Here is an 18,940-nt window from a genome sequence, read left to right as displayed (position 1 = left end):
TTATTGATTATAATTTAAAATTATAAGGAAAATATAAAAATGCCCAGGTGGCCTAACGGTAAGAGCGTGCGACTTGCAATCCGGAGGTCGCGGGTTCAAACCCTGGCAATTTATGTACGAAATATCATTTGATATTTACCAGTCGCTTTACGATGAAAGAAAACATCGTGAGGAAACCGGGCTAATCCCAATAAGGCCTAGTTTACCCTCTGGCAGTCGCTTTCATGAAAACTGGTACCTACATCGTTTCTTGGGCTTAGTTGTCAAGCGGACCCCAGGCTCCCATGAGCCGTGGCAAAAATCCGGGACAACGCGAGGAAGAAGAATTTAAAATGATGAGGAAATGATTGACAGTAACATCGATACAGGGGACGGAATGTTTTATTTCCGTTCACTGCATCGATATAATTATTTCTCTATATAATATTTTGCTACATCACTTTAGAATTCGTGCCCGAGCACAAGTATGCGTATAAATTATAATCTAAAATTTAAATTATCTGCCATGAATAGCAGCGTCCTCTTTTGAGTCTTAATTAAAAAAAAGTATAGTTCGTGTTGCGCGACGACAGTGCAATAATTATAGACAGTTATAGCATTAGGTACAATAGTAAAAAAAAATGTTTATACTATCCAAGTGCAAAAGTAAGCTTTTTTATTACAAACTGGCCCACTATGCACAGTAGGTAAGTCATTACAGCCCAGCGTGTAAACTAATTAATTCAGGATATGTTTTAAATGTTAATAAGGTTTTTTCTTTTAAATAAACAGTTCTCATTCTTAATTTAATAAAAAACAGTGAAACCTCGATAAACAATAAAAATAAATAAACGTCATACAATTATATTTTTGTTTACTACAATTAAAATTTTATGGTATTTTCTTTTACATTGAGGCTGCTCTGTACCATCGCCCACACTGTTAACTGTCCATCGGTGGACCTTATTACAAGGCATAAGGTCCACCTATGGACAGTTTAGGGTGTCGCTGTTTGTACAGTCGGAATACTTTTCCAAATACTCGCAGTCACTCTCATTTACCTATAAACATGTACGTTTGTTCGTTCGTTCGTTCGTTCAAAAGTATCTGTTACAATTTAGTTGTTCTACATATCGTCGGGCAGTGCACTTCCGTGTAACTAATGGCATAGAGAATTGATTGTAATAGACAGATAAATTGTAAGAAAAAAACGTGCCCTATAGTTTGACATCCAAAACAAATGGCGCTGTACTGCGCCATATGTTTAGCGGTTACTGAATTGTCAAACGTCAACTTTTGACAATCAGAGTTAGCTGAACAGCGCCATCTCGTTTACCTGTCAAATTCGACACACGAAATTGTCTTAGATTTCACGCATCTTAATCAATGTGTCTTTGCGAATGGTAGTCACACACGAAGCGATTTACTTGCGCAAGTTTAGACTTGCACAAGTATACTGTAACGTGTGTCGGGAGATACTTACGCAAATTTTGGACCTGCACAAGTTTCAAAATGTTACAATTTTCGATTCCTAACTTGTGCAAACATGCATTGTAATTTGTTGAAACTTGTGTGGTATTGTCCGTATAAGTATAGTAGGGTAACGTTATACTTGGCCCCATCGACAAAGTTTCAAATAAGTTTCTTCGTTCATATACAGACGCAGATAGTTATCAGTCTTTAGGTGCAAATTTAAATTACTTGAATAAATCTGTGTCCGAATAATGTTCTCTTTTTTTTTACAAGTATTTACTCCATATCGTTCGGATTATTTTGTGACTCTTAAGTTATTTATCGTATAAATAAAGCCAACGAATGCCGAAGCGTCATGCATCGTACAAAACAACATAACTAGACGCTCACGTCGACAAAAATGGTATTTGTACAAGCGTACTCGAGCAGTTTGTGGTTTTTTCGAAATAACTTGTATTTGTGCAAGTCTAAACTTGCGCAAGTGAATTTCTTTGTGTATGGCTACCATAACAAATCCAGAAAGGTATATTTGACTTGTACGTTGTTTGAATTTGGAATTCTTTCGACCTTGTTAGCATTGCGGTATAGGGAGCGTGCATGAACTGTAGGAGGCAGCACAGGAGCCGTCAGATTTTTGGCGCGAGGCGTAAATGTGATGTTTATTGTTCCGATGTAGCCCACAAGATGGCAGAACCTACGCACAAGAAAACACGTGACGTGTAAACGTACATGTTTATGGTTCCGATTCAGGCCACAAGATGGCAGACCCTCCAACGCGCACGGTCCCTATTGCACTATTCCCGACGATGTAACACGTTACTTTAGCTGATAGAGATTGGTAGATACTTTTGACGCGTAGTGTGAACTGCTAGTTTTGATGCCGACTGTACCAACATGTACACAGTTACTCACAATGTGAACATAATTGCAAAGACATAAGATTTATGCTGAAATGATTTACTTATGGGTACTTAACACTATCATCTGCTTTAGTGTGTCTACTTTGTGATTGAATAGGAATAATTATGTTTCGAAAAATATGACGCGTTAATGGTGTTTATTAGAAGTAGCCAAATATGTAAAATGCACCTTGATAGGTAAAGTTTAGCTGTACCACGAGTTGACATTTTACGTTTAAGTTAACGACTACGTAAACGATCGCAGGCCGTCTCGCTTCCACTACAGATATACAGATTTTTATTGGTCAAATAAATACATTATACATGTCATTACATTTTTACAATTAATATTATTATTATCAATAAAGTTACAAATACAACGAGCTCAACGACGGCTGGCGAGTTTAGGGTCGGCAACGCGCTCCTCTGGAGTTGCAGGTGTACATAGGCTACGGAGACTGCTTACCATCAGGCGGGCCGTATGCAAAAAGAAAAATAATGTTATAAGTACCTACTTGGTAAAAAGGCATCGAGGTGTGCAAGAGTTGTCTTTCTATATATATAATTTGAAGTTGGCCTTCAGTATAGAAGGCGACATAGTAGTTTCAAATCAACAAAAAATCTTGGGCTTCATACAATTGTTCAACTGAACTTAAGTTTGGAACACCAGTGTTTTTTGCGATTTCAGAGTTGCTCGCATAACAATTAATGGTTTAATAGATGGCGAGATACCTTTAATGTTTAACACATATCAGTGAAAGACCATGGGTCAAATAGCCATATGTTCATTCCAAGAGTTTTAGTCCTGTGTCGAAAGATGGCGGTAAAAGTTGACTACAAAATTTACTTTGACAATACACGTCTATATTCAATTATCTTTGCCACCACTGACCTAAACAATTTTTCCCGTATTTTTTGTACATTATGCGTACTTGTGTATTTTTGTTTAAAGTTTTACAACAAGGACTGAGTTTGGTTACGGTATAACGGTATGGTAGCGGTATAAAATTACGATACCGATACATTATACCGGTTAGCCCGCACGTATCGCTACCGTTTTAAAATAACATTACCGGTATTTTTTCCGGTATGTACCTTAACCGTTATTATAGCCAAACTGATAGTATTAAATAAAATAAAATGGCTTACATTTACATAGACAGCTTCATCCAATAGGAACCAATATGGAGCAAGGCCCGAACGGCTTGGTAACGGCGCTTAAACTAAAAGGGTACCGTTATTTTTCGGTTGCGAAATAAATTTATTTAGCTACCTAAATGGTTCGGATTTAACCGGTATGACGTCATACCGTTATATAAAGGTATCGTTATTTTTCGTTTATGCAGTCCCTGTTTTACATATTTGGCTACTTGTATAGGACGCCATTTTTTTTGTGCTTCTTCATTGGTCACTTTGATCTACTGTATGCAAATCGTACATAAATAATTCTAAATTAGTGTAAAGCCTAGTATAGCTAGGTAATAAATTAATAATATAAATACATTCGCGATAATTCAATAACAATGACTTCATTAACCTAAATATATATTTATTTATTTTTGGTGTCATGAAAAATGTACCAATTACTTTTTCGTGTTTTTTTTTTTTGAGTTGATAAGTTATGATTATTAAGAGTCTTCTTTGTAACCGTACAATTAAAGATTCTTTTTTTAAATTTCCGTATCATTTAGTACCTTGTCACAGTGACATTAATATAGAGATTTCATACTACTGTTATTGTGACAAGGTGTGAAATTAAAGTCCTTAACCGTACATACAAAATGAATGTGCAAAGGGCTTTTAAAATTGAAGTAATTGGGACAGAGACCTCCAAGAAAAGAACGGAAGAGAATCTTAGATGCCGGCAACGCACTTGTAACCGCTCTGGTGTTGCCGGCGTCTATATGTGGCGGTTATTCCTTACCGTCAGGCCATTTGCCTGCGCGATTGCCTATACCATAAAGTAAAAAACACTTTTAATCATGCTGAGGTACAGAAATTACCTAAAATATTATGATTTTTTGGATTAAGTAAATGGTACGTTTTTGAATGCGACTGTAATATATTTTCGTATTTTTTTTTCTCCTGTTACTGTGTAATTAATTATGCATAGAAAAATATACGATAGAATATAATATTACAAAATGCTGACTTGTGACTTTGACATGATAAATCTTGGAGGATTTAATAACTGGAATCGCCTCTCGAAAAGCTCGGGCAATGGTCATATGTATTGTATGGACTGACGTTTATCTGACATGGATTCAAATAGCCATACATTTGACGTGTTCCCCCCGCAAAAATCGAGAGAATTTTTTGTATAGAAAATTACGTCTCTACTTGTGAAATCCTCAAAGTAAACAGACAGATATATAAATTTACATCCCGTTGGTGTATTGAATATGTTAGTGACACCACAGTCAAATTATTTTTAAACGTGTAATTGTTAAGTGTAATTAAATAATAGCACTTCATTATATGTCAAATGTCTATTTTGTTACATATATAACATTACGCTTGGGATAGTTATCGTAATACATACATCCGACATACACGTTAGTGCTTATGACAAATGAAATACACTCACAATAATATGTTACACAACGAAGACCGCAAAAATATCTGACACGTTCTTATTTGCAGGGCCGCTGCGTGTCACATATTTTTGCGGCCTTCGAAGAGTAACATATTATTGAGTTTCCTAGTTATATTTCCTTCCTCCAAAATTTGGGCGAATCACATGCATAAATATTGGAAGCGAAATATGTCTGGATCGTAGGTATGGAAATCCGTGGTCTCTGCCTACCCCTCCGGGAAATAGGCGTGATTACTAGGCGATTTCGAGGTCGTGATCCTAAATGTAAAAATTGTGTTAAGATGGTCATACTGAACAAATTTCCACCACGAAATTGGCTACTTGACAGTTTTTAGAGCTCCGTACAAAACTTTGCTGACGGAATTCTTATGGAATCACTTATGTGTCGCAAATCGGTTAAATGCGTTTTTCTCAGAGACTGTATGACGTAGATACCTAAAATTTGGAGTTATTTGCAATTACCACCACACTATGAAGAAGTCAGAACTGCTTATTTCTTATTTTAGAGGGGAATTTAGGGGGGACAGGTTGAATTTATTTGTAAATAATGTCAATCGATCGTAATTTTCCTGAGCATCAAATGTCTATATAGGACTCATGTCATTTAAGCAACACAAAGGTCAGAAATGAGAGTTAAAGTCTGACGCTCGCACTCGACGATTGAAACGCCTCTAACAAAATGATATTGTAATACGAGTATGTTATAACATTAGATTAGTCTGTCCATAATTTAAGGAAGATCAAGAAAATAGCTGTTTTGTCCCTGAAACATTGCGTTTATTTTTCAATAAAATGTAAGAAATCGAATGGTACCATTTTCATTTTCTCTTAGAAAGTAAAAAAAAAATTTGCGACTTTGGAGGCTTGTATTTTTTATAATCTCAATATGTCTTTGTAAATTCCACTTTTTTGTAATGGATGGCTTATTTTCTATCCATTTAGCTAAAGTTTATTGTACTCGTAATATTCAACATGTGTCAAGTACCAAATTGCTGTTCTACAGTGATAATTATCAATTGCTGTTCTGTAGTGATAATTATCCATTGCTGTTCTATAGTGATAATTATCACTGTAGAACAGCAATAAAGGCTTTTTTTTAAGTACCCAATTGCGAAATAAAATCTATTGGACTCCTTAAGGGCCCGAAGTACACGAAACGTATGAGCACAGGGTATATTTTTTCACGATTTTATATCTGTTCCTTGGGGAATCTTGTCCAGTATGATCATCTTAATGCGTTTGTGTCATTCAGGATCACCACAAAATCACCCAGTATGTATGTATGTATAAATATAGAATAACAATCAGACAAAAATATTTTTGCTAGCTTAAAAAGATTGTCTCACTAGTTACTGCTCCTTCGCACATTGTAAATACCTCTATTTATTATTGTTAGCGATAAAAGCGAGTTTAAGAATGCATGTAAAATATGTGTTTAAGTATATGGCAAAGAGTAAATAGTCGCTTGAGATGGATAGGGTAACAGTTTTGATTGATTCACTGTTAGTTTCACTAGACTTAAATCGACCGGGATATAAACCGTGATTATCTTTTATATTGCTTTTGAGCTTCCGATATTTCGACGCAGTTAAATGCATCTTGTTCACGGGTAACTGGAGATAGCGGGTGGGTGTCAAAGTTGTGTAGACCGCGTTCGGTTTACCCTCATTCGTGCGCGTCGGCTGCGTTCGCTTTCAACGTTACCACTGCGTCGAAATATCGGGAGCTCACAAACAATATAATAGGTAATCACGGTCCATATCCCGATCGATTTGAGTCTAATGGATATGGGTAGTCTCAAGTTTTCGCAGAGATATGTGAATATGAATAACCCTTTTCCAGGCCACACCAATCTTCAAATATATTTCAATTAATCCAGCTTTGATGGTGCATTTAACCTTTTAACCGCCGTAGTCTGATATATAACACATACAATATCCGGCTCATTTCGCCGCTGTCTTATAAATAAGATAAAAAATCGTGTAACTTCGTACCGGTGGTGAAACGAGCGCGCTCGATGTAAAATTCTAAGCGGTTAAAAGTCTAAAGACAATATATTTCTCGAAAGTGCGATCTAATTTGAACCCCTTTAATCGTAAGGCTAAAGTTGAAATTCAATTAGCGCGTAAGTGGTTGATAAATTGTAATATGCCTGGAAAAGTAAAGACTCAAACTCCATACAAAGTCGCGTGTTTCGGCTGCCCACCATAAAAGAAAAATTTGCAAATCAAATTTTAATCAACGGTAGAGTTAGATCAAGCTAAGTTGGTAGCGATGTTGATAGCCCAGGAGATGCCCTCCTCCTTGCATCGGTTTCCTCATCACTGAGGGTCGTGGCCACTTCTATGGAATAGCTTCTCTTTGACAATTTGCTGCCACCTCTTTCTGTCTGTCGCTGAATGCAGGGCACCGTGGAGCGTCACATCAAGGTCTGAGCGAATTTGGTCTGTCCACCTCATTGGGCTCCTGCGTCTCGGCTTATCGCCTTCGATTTTACCAGTGATCACCAGCTTTTCCAGGTTATCACTGTCTTTCCTGCCAGGAGGTGCAAGTGTTATTTAAACGTCAAACTTAAGTTTCACGTTTAAAATAACACTTGCGCCTTCTGGGCCATCAATATCGCTGCCGACTCAGCTTGGTATAACTCCATTAGTAAATTTAATAAAATTAAAGTTTCGTTTTAAAATCGAACGAAACAAAAGCAACTATGTTCCATTTAATAATGATTTAAATTTATTTGTACGTTTGTACTTGTATTAGGACCGAGGGATAATGGATTACTGAGTGTAATCAGAAACGCGACTGTGTTTGAAGATTGCCAGTCTGAAATTGGTTTGTCTTTGGCACTGAAAGAATAATAATAACAGTACATTACTGTTTAATAATAAAATTAATACTTCGGACTCTCTTGCAGACTTTATTGTAGACTCATACTGCCACATATAGTGATAGTACTAATGCTAAGTAAAATAATACATAGATAATCAATATGCAACTCTAATTCAAGCGCTTAAGGTCTATTTCAGTGGTTGTATTGTTAACTGGTCAATTTCGATATAAATGGACGACATAAATGCGGCTTTCCATCAGAGACGGGTATGAAGCATAAGGACCCTTTCGATGGAAAGCAACAAATATATAATCTACACGAAATTTTGTTTATGCCTGCTGGTAAACAAAATATATTATTCAAAATGTAAACGCGGTATTTTTTTGCCATCATATCTATTGTTTAAGGTGGACGTCCACAGGGACGCATCGCACGCATCGGATGCAACGGATTTTAGTATTATTTGTGTAGAAAGTCAAACGTGCGTCCACTGATCCGTTGCGTGCGATGCGTCCGATGCGTCCTGAGAACGTATCTTAATGTGTTTGCTTTAGATAGTAAATATTTACTGACGTAAAAAGGACAATACACTGTCCAGGTTATTTCGAAAATGTCCGACGGGTTTGTGAACGTGTTCAAATTGTCCGGCCTATATGTATGGTCTCAAGCACTTGAATGTCTGCTGTAACCGCGTAAATAGAAGATCGCAAACGAGCTACTAGAGTCAGACGAAGATGAGTTGGCAGCGATTTTGATAGCCCAGACGGTGGAAGTGTTACGTAAACGTCATAATTTCATAGAAGTTGATCGTTTATAATAACACGTGCCCCCTATCTGTCACCAAAGAGAATTTTAAATAGAGGTGAATTGCCACAGAAAACTTTGTAGCCACAGTAAATTTACTGCCATCTTTCGAGACATGATTACAACTTTTATAATGCCATTTGACTTTGATACTTATTTTCAAAATTTCTGTATTAAATTTGTTAAATATCAAAAAGTGGCGCCATCTAATATATTAAAGGCCAAAGGTATGGTACATATCGTTCCGAGCGATGGCGTTACAACCTTTGGGTTGTGCCCGGTAAGATGGCGCCACTTTTTGATATTTAAAAAAATTAACACATATTAGTGAAAGAATAAGGATCAAAGTCAAATGGCGTTCTAAAAGTTTTAATCATGTGTCTAAAGATGGCAGTAAATTTACTATGGCTACAAAATTTTCTTTGACAATCCACCTCTATTCCAAGTTACTTACGCCTTAAGTGGAGTAAAAGAGAAAGATGCCCGAAATTTGCGAAGATCTATGTTCGCGTTAGGCCCTCTGGTCTCTCTATGCGAGTCTGCGCCGAGTTGGTAAATGGGTCTAAAACTTTTTTACCCGACGAAAATTGTGGTAGTGACATTTTTCTAAATGGCGTCCGTAGAAAGGGGGGAGGCGTTGTTTTTTGTTCTTTCCATTGCAATATGGGTATCAAATGAAAGCTAGTGAAAAGACCATTTCATAAATATAAATCAATCGGTTTTATGTGATGATTTACCCCACATATTCGTATGTTAAAACCTTGAAAGCACTTCTTATAAGTGGTATGATAAAAGTAAGTCTTAGAAAGATGTACTCGACGCGTTAACTTTTGTAATGTCCACGGAAAAGACGCGGATTTTTTCGAACGTTTTGGACCCAAAGGATAAATCTTGAAAAAGGGAAGTATATAGTTTCCTGCATAGTCGGTGCAGACTTGGATAAGACGGACTATATTTTTTTTGTACAAAAAGCGTAGATACAATTTAACGTTATACATATATATAGACAGTCGCTTTCAATAGATAGATTATTATAATATGTATATTCAATTCTAATCTAAATACGATTCTCAAATGTAATCTAAATAGAATTATAAATAATGGTATATTTTTGAAAAATATGGTAGTGGCATTTGCAATGTTAAATATGCGTGATTAGTTTTGAAAAATGATTGCTTAGCTTACATGCAACTGCCACACAGTTAACTGACAATTCTTATCTTTATATGGCGGTCGTAACATGCGGTCCCTGAACACATCGTAGAAAGCTTGTGTGTAGATAAAGCAGTGTATGTAACTGTACAGTCAGCGTCAAATACTTTGTAGCAGTCAAAGTGGCCAAGTAGTTCGGTACACCATACTAAATACATGGTGTACCGAACTATTTGGCTACTTTGATTGCTACAAAGTATTTGACGCTGACTGTACATAATTAGGCATTAAAACTTTCGTGTGATTTTTTACGAAACTCGCTTTTAGCTGGTTAAAACCACACACGTGTTTTAATGCTTTTCATTATGTAGCAGTCACACAAAGTACTGATTTGAGAAGTCATAAAACATTTCCTTTCGTAAATTGCTATAAGTCAGCGTTGCATGCCACTTCCAATTTTAAATATAATATTATAACAAATTATAATTACTAAAACAGATTATAAATTACTAAAATAAATAGCGTCATTTAAAACACGCCTATAAATGTTAAATATTGATATTTTAATAGGTAATAAACATTTAAATACTTTTCCTTATGGTCATCAACGGAAAAGAGGTCAAATATGTCATCATTATATGTATTTTATATGACCATTCCGTTTGACCTCTAATTGAATTCGAGTTGTGACTCTAAAGATAGTTAATTGACTTATACAGACAAGTGCAAAAATATGTATCGAAAGAATCGTCTCATAAATATGGTACTACGCTCTTATTACACTGAAATAAGATGCTATGGGACATATTTTTGAGTAAGATGTGTACACACATATTTTTAAACTTGACTGTACATTATGTTACTTCGTAAAGACGTCTTACGGGCGAAGCGAAGTGGGCCAGTACATTGGTGTCACATTGCGTTGTGTGCAGCCAATGCGAGCCAGTCGTGCAGTCTAACGCAAATATAACTTGTATACACCGTAGTTTTTTTTATAATTTCGTTAACTTCAGGGTATGGGTAAGTACGTTTAAAGAAACTAAATGGCATATTTAACTTTTTTTTTTAAGTAGTTTAATGTTGAATATAGTGTTGCTGTAACACGGGCATTTAAACAATTTAAAACTCCGAATTGGAATTCCGAAATGGAGAAAGAGTACCGGTGGCTTTGAGAAAGTTACTAGAGCCTTGAAATTAACAGAAAAAAAAGTGGCTGTGACAGAATCGGACAGACAGACGGACATGACGAATCTATAAGGGTTCCGTTTTTTGCCATTTGGCTACGGAACCCTAAAAACACGTATTTACACTCCACACAGGTACATGTTATTCGTTTCGCCCGTAAGACCAGAGGGACTACCGCGAACCACGTTCGACGTGTTGCCTCCCTGTCACACTTACATACGAATTTACAAGTGCGAGAGAAACGCAACACGTCGAACGTGGTTCGCGGTTGCCCTCAGTCTTTACATAAGTCAATGACATAGTTACGTATTTCAATTAACTGTCAATAGGCAAGGTCGGTCATAAAACTTACTGTTACATGAATATCAACATTGTATCAGCTTGACATGGCATAGTCATATTTGGCCATTGCCATGTTGCGGATTTTCAGTGGTGGATTTATTTTACTGGCATTACTATTTGACAATACACGTTGCTATGAAGTGTGGAATTAAGAGGAGTGGCATCTCTTATGGTAGAACTATTGCAAAAGTGTCCAGCTGTCAGCTATGAATAATAGTTCCAAATCTCTCCAGAGTGGCGCTAGAGTAGCTAAGAACCTAGGCGTTATTGACGGAGTGAAGTGCGCTGTCTATGATTTGATTTTTTTGTTCCAGTACTCTAGGTATTGTAGCGCCACCTATTTAAAGTTTTTTGATGACACTTTTTGGTATATGGAGATTTCGTTCCTTATCTCCACCTTCCGTAACACGTTGCAAGTCATCGAATGTCACTGATGAAAGGGCCAACTACATCTACACTAAATCAGAGTACCTACCGCGAAGCACGTTCGACGTGTTGCCTTCCTGTCACGCTTACGCACGAATTTACAAGTGCGACAGATAGGCAACACGTCGAACGTGATTCGCGGTAGGCCCTCAGGGCCGAGTAAAAGTATTTTTCCGTTTCAACAAATATCAGCACATCTTTTTCAATATTTGACATGCAAATGGCTACTTGACATTTTTTTGTATAAATTTCAATCGATCTTGATTTTCCTGAGCATCAAATGTCTATATAGGACTCATGGCATTTAAGCAACACAAAGGTCAGAAATGAGAGTTAAAGTCTGACGCTCGCACTTGACGATTGAAACGCCTCTAACAAAATGATAATGTAATGTTACGTCACATTATAAATATAAATGTATGGAAGATCAAGATAATTGCTATTTTCACCCTGAAATATTGCGTTTATGTAATAGTTGTCGTACAATTAATTTTTCAATAAAATGTAAGGAATCGAATGGTACGATTTTAATTTTACATTTTGAAACTTAAAAAAAATGTTTTTTTTTTTAATTGGAGCCTTGCATTTTTTATTATCACAATACGTCTTTTTAAATTCCACTTTTTTATAATAGATGGCTCCTTTTCTATCCATTTATCTAAATTTTGTTATAATATTCAACATGTGTCAAGTACCCAATTACCAAAGACTATACATGACGTACACACATTATTGGCATATGTAAGCGGTTTGTATAGTTCGGGTCATCCACGATGACGCACAGATTTGTCAAATCTAACCTTTAATAACATAGCAATACGAGTCTAGGCACGCGTCTTCGTGAATGACATTATCTATGGGCCAAATATCATGTCAGGCCGCAACTAGTTATGGTGTCATCGCGTTTTTCAACACTATAATTATGGCAGGTAGGGGCAAAGAACAAAATCTCCATATACCTACCAAAAAGTGTCCGACAAAAAACCATATAAATAGGTGGCGCTACAATACCTAGAATACTTGCGAAAAAAATCTAATCATAGACAGCGCACTTCACTCCGTCAATAACGCCTAGGTTCTTAGCTACTCTAGCGCTACTCTGGAGAGATTTGGAACTATTATTTATAGCTGACAGCTGGACACTTTTACAACAATTCTGCCTAAGGAGTTTCTGCTAAGATGGCAGCACTTACTATGCACAAGAAAACACGTGACGTGTAAATGTACATGTTTATGGTTACGATTCAGGCCACAAGATGGCAGACCCTCCAACGCGCACGGTCCCTATCGATCCCGAAATGTACATGTAATTGTCAGTGTCGATAGGGGATATTAACCAAAACCCTCCGTAGAGGGCGCCTCTAGCACATACCGAAGGCGTACCGCGAAACACCTCTATCACTCTTGCAAATTCGAGCTCAACGAGGGGAGGGAGGGTTGTTAGGGATGGCAACGCGCATGTAACTCCTCTGGAGTTGCAGGCGTACGTAGGCTACGGAGACTGCTTACCATCAGTCGGGCCGTATGCTTGTTTGCCGCCGACGTGGTGTAAAAAAAATCGAGCGATAAAGAGGCAATTAACGAAATTTCTATTTTTGCGTTTCGCGGTAGGCGTTTCAATGTCAAAGTGAAAAATACTCAAAAAACTGTTTAAGGCATAGTATATATTAGTTACTCTATGGTTTATACTATGTGATAGTGCTGCTCTCTGGCAGCAGAACATTGCAGTAATGCTCCCTATTGTCAAGCTGGTGAAATAGCGCCAGAAGCTGCCATCCATGTAACATTTCCCGGCCTTAGGGCATTTATTGGGAATAAATGCCCTAATGCCGGGAAATGTTACATGGACGGCAGCTTCTGGCCATTTATTTGTGTTATTATCACGAATATTTGATCCTAGGTAAGGGCCGGAGATTTATTTGTGCCTAGGTTCGAATCCATGTAAGGGCATTTATTTGTGTTATCATATCACGAATATGTTCCTGAGCGATGTTACGTGTGCGTTAGAAATGTCTAAACATGTCCCACTAAGTTTTGTGACCGGACCAAAGTTGTTATGTAAAAAAAAGAAATAAGTATAAATAGATACATTGTTATGGGTATAGATATATATTTTTTGTATTCAGTTGGACAGTAGGCAAAGAATGTGCTCCAGATTGCAATTATTTCATCATAAAGAACGACATCGTTAATATGTTTATATGTATTATTATAAACCAACGCCAATGTTATAAACACGTAATATATTTGACATTCATTGCACTAGGAGGTGACAAGGTGCTCAAAAATATCTGAACATGCACTCTCAACGCCTTGACAACAAAGCATGTTGATACTGCTAGCATTAGTCAATCTCATAGTGAAAACTTCTCAAAAACTGTTTAAGGCAAAGTATGTATAAGTTAGCCTATGGTTGTTAATATGAGCCAGTACTGCGCTCTGGCGGCAGAACATTGCATAATATTCCCTATTCCTCCATAGTTGTGCATAGACTATCAAGGGAGCCTTATGAGAGCCCTAAAGTGTTTTGTTCACAGTAATGTGCCAAAGTCTTGTTTTGTATACATGTTTCTAATGTGAAAATCATAGACTACCATTGTGTGTTTTATTTTTTTTAGTCTGGCCAGCAAAATATGGCACGAAGTTTACATTAAAATTAAATATGTGCTGTCGGTTGACATTTTAATGAAATAATCACAATGCACCTTAACCCCGAAGCACTGTTGGCAAAAAGTGAAGAGTGGAAACGTCTTTGTGTTCATTTATTGCACAGTTTTCCGGTGGTATATATTTTATACCATAGACAAGCTATGGTATAGACAGTTCGCGGATTCAAACTCATTGATAGCCGTTTTAATTACCTACACAAAATAAAAAAATACAGTAAGCGTTCTACACTGAACACTGAAAAAATGAGGTTAAATTCCCAAAGCTTATCACAGATGGCGCCGAGTTCAAATTTCTAGACTACAGGTAAATAAATAAAAATAACCTACTGTAGGCTATTCCAAACGCACTCTGTAGTCAGCTGAGGTTCTATCGCGAAAAATGATGTTCGAAATTCCTTTGTCTCTCTATCGCTCGAATATTCAATGCAATTACGATTTTTCACAGTAGGCCCTCAGATTTAGAATGTAAAATCGGCGTCAAATATATGTTAACATTCTTGCACCTTACTCTTTTGTAATAAGGCAGAAAATGTAAACAATTGACGTGATAAAAGCAGTTGAGTTTTTAGCACCATTTTTCGGCCAATGAGCGTGATTTTGAATAAGCGAACCGCCGTTGGAACCTAACATATATTTAGTATAATTGTATTTTGATATTATTTATGTTAATGTTTGTAAATACATTATTATACAAAACATATCTCACTGTTCTATAGTTATGTAAGGCGGGACTCCAAATAAATACATGGTTGGAGATGACATCATTGTTTTATTTCTACTCTAAAACCTAGCATGAATAGAAAGGCAGACTATTTTTTGCATGATTAACTTTTTTTCCGCCACGTCAATAGCCGGGTCGCGAGCAGAGCGAGCATACGCGCGAGGCAATTTCCTCACGCACGGAAATCGCCTCGCGCGTATGCTCGCTCTGTGTGGACCCGGCTAATGAAGTAATAAAGTGTCATCACCGCCACGTCAACAATTGCACATATCCAATCATGACCAAAACCACCACTTGATATGAAGTCGTGGCGGGTGGGGCACGAAATGTACTGACTGTATATCAAGTCAATGGCCGCGAAAAGTTAACACGAGCCAGTGCTCCATAATAGGTCACGCTTAACTATCTCCAAACGGTCCATATCCAGGTCAATATAAGTCTATCGCCACACGTCCGTGCCCCATATATTATTGTTTCAATTTGTTTGTAGTTTTGCGGTGACTTAGTATATACTGTTATGCTGTACAACTATTTTGGAAATAAATAATAATAAATAATAATATATGGGTCATGAAGATACGATCAGGTACGCACTTAAATTAGTATAACTTCATACTGCATGATATAAGAGGGGTAATTCTTATGTAATAATATTATTGGCTAGTTAGACCACAGCGTACATAAAGTTATTGTTCTAATTCGAGTGCGTGCTTGTATTCTTAGTGACCTTGTGTTATCATAGAAATGATCATATATCCTCTATCCTATCTGACAGTAACCCTACAATTAGGTATGATCATATACGTCGATTTGTTAAATTACACCATCGTAGGTTTTTCAGTTTTGAGTGACACCTATATAATAATATATCTATGATCACAATTCTAATAATTCTATGATAATATAATTGCGACCATGTTATGGCTCAGTATCATTGGTCGATAGGGCCCGCGTGCGGGGTGCAGATTTCCATAAAGCATGCCGCATTCGGGAAACTGTTTGCAATGGTCGATAGGGTCCGCCTGCGAGGTGCGGATGATTTCTAAAACGCATGCCATTACGAGTTTCACTAGTCGTTATACCGTCTGTGGGGAGTCCCCGCACGCTTTACATCGACAGAAGTTATCAGCTAATGAAACTGAGCCACTAGGCGGGTCCACAGAGAGCGAGCATACGCGCGAGGCAATTTCCTCACGTACAAACGAGCCAGTATAGACGTGCCTCGGCCTCCTCCTCCTCACCTAAGAGCGTTGCCTCGGCCTATTAAGGTAAATGTCCTTGTGTGAAATTTAAATTCAATGGTTGACAGCCCGTTTGTTGCTTTGCTTTGAAAAAAGATTGAAGGTAGCAACTATCTATTGCCTAGTCATAACGGGTCGAGCACCAAGCTATATTAACTCTACGGCGATTGGGTTAAATTTACATGGACAATTTATGAATGATTTCATCCATAACTTGTACATGCACTTTTAAACCCTACTGTACATGCGCGTTGTACACTTTAAAAACCGACTAACGTGAAACGATATTCGAGATCGAAAAAAAAAACGCTTTTCATATAAAAAATTTAATATATGACCAAAATTTCATAAAACACCACTAAACTCCAACGTTAACACACTTCGTTAGGAAACTTAATCCCCAAACTCCATGATGTTCTATAAATCCGAGGTACCCCATAGCGGCCACGGCAGCGAGTAATGAAAACATGAAGAAAGACATGAGGAAGTGGACATTTTCCACCACGCAAGCGCCGTCTGGTATCTGCAAATACAAACATAACTTAGTAATTGCAGGGGGGGGGGGCGTAACTAATCCTTTCGGGATCGGCTCCGTTCGGCTGAAGCCGTGTTTTCACTTAGTGTTCTGAACAAGTGTTCAGAAGTCTGAGTGAGCAATCGTTCGTTCGTTCGTTCGGTGGATGGAAACAGTGGGCCTACCGCGAAACCGATTTCGCAAATTGCGGGGAGCTTTCTCTTTTACTCTCTCTAAAGGGCCCTCCACACTCGTGCGCGAATCGAGACGCGAAGCCGCGAACGCGAGTGTGGAGGGCCCTCGCGTCGATTTCGCAGATTGTTCACGCCTTCGCGCCTTATTCCCCGTTTTTTGTCGGTATTTGGCCCGCGTCAAAGGAGACGCGAAGCGCGAACTTGCAAGACTCCACTCGCGATCGCTTCGCGCCGCGATTCGCTCACGAGTCGGTTAATCTGAACTGTCATAACCTTCTATGGCGGCTAATTGGTTATATTGGGTGCGAACTTGATCAACCATAAATAAATTTAACAGTTCCCAGTTTGAATCAGTGCCTTGCCGCAAACTAAATCCGATCAGCTGACGCTTCGGCGCCATCTTGCCGCGAACCAAACTGCGAAATCGCCGTGAAGTTGTGCGAGTGTGGAGTCTACGTCAACGTCGCGCCGAGATTTACGCGCATAGTCTGAAGGGGGCTTAAGACGTATTACCGTATAGAAGTCTACGAGCATTTATTAGGGTTTGCACATCTTGATGTCCCATTGCGTGCACAACTACAGATAAGATAATTACTTGAACTTTGACAGCCCTAAATAGCCGAAAGGGATATACATTAGAAAGGGACTGCATGATTCGTCCCTGAGGGCCTACCGTGAAATCTTTCTCTTTTATTTTACTCCAATGAAGGCGTAATTAGAGTGACAGAGAAAGATGACCGCAATTTGCAAACCTCGATTTTTACGGCTATACCCCAGAATCCCGATCAAACCAGGGGGAAGAAACTAGAGCGTTCGGGCTTTCTCGGTTCCGTTTGGCTCGGCATTGCTCCGAATAATAATTAAGTTGGCACAACTTGACGTCCCTTTGCGTTCACAACTACAGATAAGATAATTACATGAATTTTGACTCAATGATGTCAAACTTGGGCTTTTTACATAGATGTAGACTGTGGATGTAGTGCATCCGTTAGGGACAAAATATACACAATGCGACAAAATTAAAAACACGTTTCAACATTCCTGACAACGTACCAAAAATAACCTATGTAATATGGTCTGGTTATTTGTTGCCCAGAATACTCCATACTAAAATTTACGGTGGAGAATAAAAAGAAATGAGACTGAGACAAGGACCAACAATAATAACGCTTCCTCTGCTACTCCTACTGAAAGATACATCCCATTCGATTGTACCAGAAAGAGTCCCTACAACACTGTCGGTCAATCTTTGCAGGGGAGCGGTAGGTCAAATGTATGGCTATTTGTACGTAACTTAACGTGCAATAAAGATCCATCTGTATTAGATTATCCCCGAATATTTATAGGCCTCCGGCGATATCATGTTACTCTCCCCCCCCCCACTCCTCCTTCTAGCTCACTGGCTGGCTACGTCCAGACGCCAGAGTAACCATGATACATCATAGCCTTTATCTACTTACAATGCTAATGGCTTCTTTCGCTACTTCTATTTTATACTGACTATAGCTTAAGAAAAACGCATATTCCAATACCTGGTTGTCGTCAACAGCAGCATCCTCCTCCGCATCCGGGGCAGCCGCCGGTCGTAGGACAACACCCGTAAGAGTAAAGGCAATACCCTCCGCCCTGGGGTCCTCCCACGAAACCTCCATAATACACGGGCATCCCGAATATCCTTCACGGCCTATTAAAATTAATAAGAATTTAGAAAAATGTTATTTTAAGCGAGTCAGGACATTAAGTGACAGGTTATTCAATTTTTTTCAGAAATTACAAATTTGATATGACCGAAGCGCAGAATATTTTAAAAACTATATGACAAATTAAAATGCCAGTTACATTTTATAGAAACTGATAAACCTCTTTCCACTAAGACAATTATTGCACACGGCACATATAGCTGGAGTTACTCGCG

The sequence above is a fragment of the Cydia pomonella genome, chromosome 1 (genome assembly GCF_033807575.1).
Source record: "Cydia pomonella isolate Wapato2018A chromosome 1, ilCydPomo1, whole genome shotgun sequence".
Lineage (NCBI taxonomy): Eukaryota > Metazoa > Arthropoda > Insecta > Lepidoptera > Tortricidae > Cydia > Cydia pomonella.
This window is presented reverse-complemented; position numbering follows the sequence as displayed.